The sequence below is a fragment of the Condylura cristata genome, unplaced genomic scaffold, assembly GCF_000260355.1.
Source record: "Condylura cristata isolate star-nosed mole 26May11 unplaced genomic scaffold, ConCri1.0 scaffold00006, whole genome shotgun sequence".
Taxonomy (NCBI): domain Eukaryota; kingdom Metazoa; phylum Chordata; class Mammalia; order Eulipotyphla; family Talpidae; genus Condylura; species Condylura cristata.
The window spans coordinates 66,920,103-66,927,892 of record NW_004567107.1 but is presented as its reverse complement, the minus strand read 5'-3'; the positions used below and the strand labels follow the sequence as shown (position 1 = coordinate 66,927,892).

The 7,790-nt window shown below is 40.3% G+C and overlaps 1 pseudogene; it reads left to right on the top strand.

Moving 5' to 3' along the window:
• The first annotated feature begins 1,966 nt into the window (after positions 1–1,966).
• Positions 1,967–5,702, top strand: LOC101634223 (annotated as a pseudogene).
• Positions 5,703–7,790: the final 2,088 nt, after the last annotated feature.

Here is a 7,790-nt window from a genome sequence, read left to right as displayed (position 1 = left end):
AGGAGGAACACATTTTGTTCCTTCCTAACTTGTCAGAAATGTAGGAAGCTCAGGAGGCCACAGGACCAAATACAGAGTGTTGAAGGATTACTTTACCTGATCTTGCACATCTTCATGGGTCCTAGCAGCAACTGACTGGAAAATGAAGCATGCTGTGTCTCAACTTTGGGATGCCACCTACTGCTAGGTAAGCACTGGGCAACCTCTCACCTGAGATTCCCCAGTCAGACTGGCTAGAACAGGACACTATCTCTAAATGTAGGGAGGATCAGATTTCAGAAATGGAAGATATATAGCCCCATTGTCCCTCCTGACTTAATCAATGGCAATTATTCACAACAGTAAAACAATGCTTGTCATTTCTTTGTAATTCTTTGATTTTTTTTTTTAACCAGGATAGAGTTCCTTAGTTGTAATCTGGAACAGGTGTTCTACAGTTTGCAATTACTATTCTTTTTTGTTTATTTGTTTTAAAGACAATGCAGCATTGAAAAACAAATCAAAATTAAGACCCAATTTCTTCAGGTGGCTAATTGAATTAACAGATGAGTTGCTTCTAATTGCCATCTGTCTTTTGATTGCAGGGTGATCTACATTCATCTATGACCAGTAAATACATAAATTATAAAGCCCTGTCCTACAGAGTCCTTGACTTACTAGTCTTTATATAGAAAACTGATGTCTCTCAACCAAAGGGTACTTGGAATAATGCTTACTAATATTGAGACACTGTGCAGTTTCTCATTCATCTCTGTTTCTCTTCCAGGCCAATCTACCCTAGCATCTTTTCCTCAATTATTCGAGAATTGGTATAGTACAGGAAAATACTCAGTTGTAGAACTGAATTTACTAAAAATGTCAACATAGTTTAGTGAGTTTCAGCTTTCTTTCAAAATATGAGTTGGTAAACAGTTGACCATCTGTCATCTCATCTTTCACTGCTTAATGATTCAGACTTCACTTTTGGCAATAGGTGTCTGAACTTCCAATTTTCCAATTTCTTTCTTTTTTCTTTTTCATTTTTTTTAAAGATTTATTTATTTTTATTCATACAGAACTGGGGTACAGGCCAGAGGTGCGGAGGGCAAGAGGATTCACCAGACAGAGTGGGGAGCAGAACAGGCAGATTGACGAAGTGGGCGGGGCAAGAAAGGTCTGCCGGGCCAGGTGGATCTCCTCCTGGGCAGGCGGGATCTCAAACTCATGGGGAAGTGGCTTACACTTCTTAGTGCTGTGCTTTAACCCGCTGCGCCACCAGGGAGGGCCTTCATATTTTTTTTTTTTTTTAATGAAGATCAACAGGCATCTCCCAGAGACTAGGACTCAATGTGTTTCTGGAGAAGCATGATCTTCCAATTTCTTAAGAGACCAGTCATAGGAAATATCCCATAAGGAAGAAGACTGTTGCCTCTGGCAAGATTTAACCACAAATTTAGAGCAAGTTTTGAAACCAAGCCCAAATCCTACTCCATTGGGGCCTAATACTAACCTGGCACATACAATGTGATTTATCCTCAACTAAGACTCAGACCATGACCAATCTTCCAGACATACATCAACTTACCTCTCTGCTTGCAGATTATAGACAAAAATGTGAGACAAGAATGACTTTGTCCTTTAGGAAACCAGAAAACTGTTACATAGATGGTGAAGCCCAGGTCTCTAGTCTTTGGTCAGTGTCTACAAGTCCACAGATCCACAATTAACAACAATGACCAACACCCCCATCCCAAGTGAGGCCAGGACTCAATGCCTTCCCAAATGACTCCCATAACCCCCTCGCTTTTCTGCATGTACAGTTCCCTATAAAATTTCTCTAGCCCTTATGAGGGTATTGGACATAAGGATTGCCTCTTACATTCCTATCACTGCCTCCCAGATACTAATTTCTGCCTGTTTCAAACACTTAACATTCAGTATCTTGTATCTGTTGCATGCTGAGCACACAAACAAGCCATTGCCAGCAATGGCCATATTTTTTGTGAAGGAGGCTGTTTTTGCATCCAAGAGAAAGCCAGACATCGGCAAACTCAAACAAAAAGCATCCATGTAGATGCCAGTGATGCCAGAGTTACTCTCAGACAAGTGGATTTAATTGATGACAACTGTTACATCAGTAAAGACCTACAATCTGAAAATTCTGACTCAACATCCCTTTGGCATGGGAAGGAAAACCACATAGTTCATGACAATGCTGGCAACGAACTGGTTTAGACTTGATGTTACTACCTAGGCAAAGCTCTTAACTTTTTTAAGTGACAATTTTCTAAATAGTAAATGAGTGGAACAAAATGCTTTCTAACGTACCTCCTAAATCTGAAATTCTATGTTTCAATTATGTACCTTAACTCTCAGAACACCCTATTCCTCTTGATAATTCACATTTCTAACTGGAATTACAATGATTAAAATTAATGATATTGAATTTAATGAAATTAAAATTTCAAAGTTTGATTTTTCTTCCTCAAGGCATTGTAGTATTGGGCCTTCTGGGCCTAAGAATGTCACGTATCATGTCTTAATTCCTTCTGCGTAGGCTCACCAGTGACAAATAGATGATACATTGACATAGAAAGAATATGTGATTTAGGTTAATTCCCAAATCAACTATTATCTCTGTGAGTGATGTTGGATAATTATTCAGATGAATTTTTCTGTAAAATGGGGATAAAAATACCTTGCCAGGTGCCACTGTTGAGAGGATTAGATACCCTCCAAATCACAAGGCAAAAGCTTACCCACGCAAAACTCACCTTCCTGCTGTATGCTTGGAAAATTGTACAAGCACATCAGTGATCCATCTTGCACATTGTAATTTCAGTTTCTTTACTTCTTGACTTTCATTAATTTATTTTATCCCACTCATGCCACTGCTCTGCCATCTTGCCAAATGTTCAAGTCCCACAGGCAGCTTTCCGTGTGTCTCTGCACCCAGATAGTCCATACCTGTGGTCTCTTTCACTCCCTTCTTCTTTCTAGCAGTCCCATTCAGGAAGTCTGGTGCATGATGTGTTGTGAGTTGTAATGCAAGACACCTGAGATCTTGTCAGTGTGGAGATGGGGGTGGAGTCCATTCAGATTATCATTCATTGGCTTCATTCTTTCTCATACAGACACGATAACAGTTGAACAGTAAACTTTATAATTTGGATTCTCACAAAGACTTTGAAGGATGTAAACAGTGATACCATCGGTGCCACCTGGGAAAGGAGGCAAAGGATCACTTGAGAGAAAATGTTGAGACCTAAAGGAAAATAGGAGCCAGGAAAATATGCTCACACAGAGGGAGTCAAAGTCTTAGCAAGGGCAGCAGTTTTTTTTAAGATTTATTTATTTATGCTTACCGAACTGGGGTACAGGACAGAGGAGTGGTGGGTGAGAGGATTCACTAGAGATAGAGTGGGGAGCAGAACAAGCAGATTGATGAAGTACACGGCTGAGGGGAGCAGTGGGCGGGTCAGGAGAGGTCTGTCATGCCATGTGGGTCAGTTCCCTGGCCAGGGGTCGAACTCATGCTGCAGTAGCTTTAGAGACCTTCATAATGTGGTGCTTTAACGCTTGTGCCACCAGGGAGACCCCACAAGGGCAGCAGTTTTAAAGCAACATGGTGTGGAGGAGCTGCAAGAAAGAATTGTCTGCAAATGACTATTGTGAACATGTCTCTACATGTCTGGACAGCTAGACAGAGCCCAGTGCTGCAGGGCTCTGTGATGGATGAATTCCAAGCACACAGGGAAGCTGTTGAGGACTATTAAACAGAGGAGGACACAAGGGAACACCTGTGTCCTGAGAAGGCATCAGACTACCCTATTTTCCTCAAAGGAAAAGTTCAAATGACTTAGTTGTCTAAAAGGTCAAGGGAAATTTTCCAGAACTTACTTTTTGGGGAGCCAGAGCCAAACTGTCGGAGACCAGCTCCAACTTTTGAGATGTCTGGAGGCAACACAGGCAGGACCCTAAGATGGGAAGGCGTTGGCGTGCAGAGATTCCAAGAGGGGGAGAGGAGTGGGAGTGAGGAAGACACGGGAGTCGGAGTTGGGTGCAAATCTTCCTGCTCTGCCTTTAGCAGAGGTTTATTTTATACATTTCCGGCAGGCAGGGGGATGGCATTAGCATACGAAAGGGGTTAAGATCACAATCACCTTTTTTCTAAGAAAATGGTCTGGGGTCGCAGGAAGAGGAAATTTCTTGCTAATCAAGAAACTCGCTAAAAGGTTTTAGGAAACTTGTTAAAAGGTTTCAAGTAAGTTTTCTACTTTGAGGTCTAGGCAGTAGAAAGCATAATTTGCTCTGAATAGGAGATGTAGGTGAATTTCCTTATCTAAAGACTAAATAGTAGAATCCTGAAAGACTAGCCAGAAAGACTTTTGTGGATTGCTTTGAAGTGTAGTAGGTATAAAACTTAACTAGCTCTAAAACAGGCAACCTGGATGAATTTCCATATCTAAAGCCAGACAGTAGGAAGTTTGAGTAATTCTGTAGAAGCTGAATAGGAGGCTAGGTGAGATAGTAGAATAAGATTTGGGTTTTCCTCCAGTCAGGCAGTGAGAGACTTTGCAGAAACAGCCCTTTTGCTTTTATTGATCAGCCAATTGTTAAGTCACTTTTGACTTCAGAGGAATTTCTCACCCTGGTGCAGTGCTTGCTTGTCAGGGCAGGCAGGCCTTATGCAGTTGAGGCAATCCAATTGTAGGCTGAAAGTTGCTCAGAATATTTTGATATTACAATTATACAAAAAAAGGGAGGTCATAACACAAGTTAGCATGGAAAGTCTGATCTTTCAGAGCTTTTCCCGAGCTACCCGGAATCTGTCAGACGATAGCCGTCACATAGCTTGTGTCACAAACCTTTTATTTCAATTCTTACTTTTAAGATTAGGCATTCTGACATGAAAGTGTTACATCTTTCCTCTGGTTTTGAAAGAGCAGTATATTGATCACAATACACTGGCCGTTCTGTAATGAAAATGTTCTATGTTAAAGTATATTACAATATTCTGGATGTTTCATGAACTCAAAAGCAGGATTCTTTCAACAAAGACATATAAGTTAATATTATTAATACATGCTATGCATTAAACATAGTTGTATATTATTTTAAGGGGTAGGATAACAGGATTTAATGTTAAATTAGTTCATGGACATACCCTTTGCTGCTGCCCCTCTCAAATGTTTTGTTCCCTGGGAGAAAACACACCGTTTCCCATTTGTTGGAAGAAATGCTTGCATGAACAACTTGCAAATTCACTGAATATATGTGTAGCTGCAGATTCCAAATATTCATTTTTGAGAAATATACTGCATAAAAGAGACTTGATAGTTAAGTTCTGCATCATTTTATAAGAAACATAGTTTCAATAAGGAAAAGTATTTCTTCTCATGTCTAAGATTCATAGATGTGGACATAAACACCTATTCCCATTCCAGCAGTGACAACCATCCTACAAGAGCAGGCCTCACAAAGGATTTCCTTCATCCCTTTCCAGGAGTGGAGAGAAGAGGAATCAGAAAAAGAAGTGCCTGGTGCAGAACCCTAATTCCTATTTCACAGATGTGAAGTTCCCAGGATGCTTTAAAATCACCATCTTTAGCTATGCGCCAGTGGCAGTATTGTGTGTTGGCTGCTCCATTGTCCTCTCCCAGCCTGCAGGAGGAAAATCAAGGCTTACAGGAGGCTGCTCCTGCAGACAGACGCAGCACTAAACACAGCCTGAATAAGGATGAGTGAAAAACCATAAATACATTTTGGATTAAAACAAAAAACAAAACCATACACACGAATGGTTGAGAATAATCTTGCCCTCCTTTCTTGAGAATGGGGCTGAACAGGAAGATTTCCTGATGCAGGAAGTACTTGAACTGTGTCTTAGGAAATTCTATAGGAGATAATAAGAAGGGGAAAGTAATATTGGTATAGGAAATGGGAAGCTTTGAAGGTAAGAAATGTTATGGATATTTAGGGTAAATTGATAATAATTTGCACGAAGATGGAGAGAAAATCAGGGGATTAGAGAGACTTGTGGGGACTGGTGAAGGATAAGAACCTGGAATGGTATGGGTCAGAGAGACTTATCAAAGTTTATATTTAAAAGTGAGTACTGAGTTCTTGGGGTCTCCTGGGTTCTGTATGTACTCTACCCAGAGTTCATACTCTACTCCTTTGGGCCCCTTTCTCCTTGTATATGCACATTCTTCCTGGAGGGATTTTTGAGGTTTGATCTTCAGTGGTCTAAATCTGTTTTTTTTTTTTTCCCCATGAGACTGCCCTCAAACAACTGTAGTTACCTTACTTGCAAGAGCAAAGAGAAAAGATTAGATATTCCTCTTGGCTCCTGTCCCTCCATGCACTCTGAGGTCGACTATGAACTCTCTCTGGCCCTAGGTCAGGACAACTCTAAGGTATACATGACCCTTTAGAGTCCTGCAGGCTAAGAGTGGATTGACTCTATGAGACTGAAATTGTGCCTGCAACTTGGCTTCTTCCTTTTTATGTTTTGCTTCCCCCATGTCCAAACATAGCTCCTCTGAGAAACTTGCTTAATAAATTACTTATAAGTGAATTATTGCCTCAGGGTCCACTTGTGGGGAACTTGCTATAAGATGTTGAGCAGGGGCTAATTTAAATTCCCCAGTTATATGCAGAACTGACTCAAGGGTAGAAAGGCCCATTAACCATCACTAAAAACCACTTAGATTTAATGGAAGAGCAAAACAAATGCCAAATTGCAAGGATAAAAGGTGTGAACAATTTGTTGTTCTTTTTAGGTGTTCCATATTTTTTAGAATTTTTACAATGTTTTTGGTAGTTGGATCTTTGCATCTTTTTTCTCCAAAGCAGAAATCAGAGAACTGAAGTTGCCACTCTTGCTGGATGCAAGAATGTTACCTATGCAGCACCAATCATATCTCCCATTCTGTAACATTTGTTGAGAAATAAGCAACTTGGGAAAGAGATCTTCTTTTATTTATTTATTGAGTGGGTGGCAGTACAGGCTTTCACTTTTTGAGGCACAGTAGTTGTGACTCAAAAAAAAAAAAAAACAAAACTACAGTCTTTGTTGGAGGGTGGTAGTGATGGTTTTCTGTAGCACTTAGTGGGACAGTAAATGATAGAAATCACTGTGTCACCAGGACAATTCTGTGGCCCATGTTTGGACATCAATGTCAACCTTTTTAGGTATCTGTCCCTGACACTAATGCCTTTTTAATAAGGTCCTCTTCTGAACATGTGGGATTAACGTCAATTACTTGCAAATAATTCTGCCTGAGAGAGGAGAGGATGAGAACTTGTGACCAGTGTGGACAATCTCCAAAGCTATGTAAAAGAAGAAGACACCACTAGAAGACTGTGGTCGCTGCTTATATGGGCCCACAAGATTATTTTCTTGTAATGTTCATGACATCCTTTGCCCCCTTCCATTTTGAAACAGGGATGGTGTGTGTGGGGCATGGAATACCACAGAAATAAGTGTTTGCCAAAATGAGTTCATACAGGCATTCAGTTTCTACATAAGATGGTGAGTACAAATAAATACAAGGACAAACTTAACAGGAAGGAGGGATCTTTCCTTGAGACAGAAGAAGGAGGAAATAAGATTTCTAGGGTCAAGTATGAACATAAAGGAAATAGCTAGACTAATGAGACTTTGATCTCAATAAGGTGGAGTTCAAATAAAATAATTGGCAAGGACTGAGGGAGTGTGGAGTATGACTCTATTTTTAAGCTTCCATTTACTTATTTTTGATATTGCACTGAGGATTGTGCTAACTTATCCAATGAGTTATCTCATT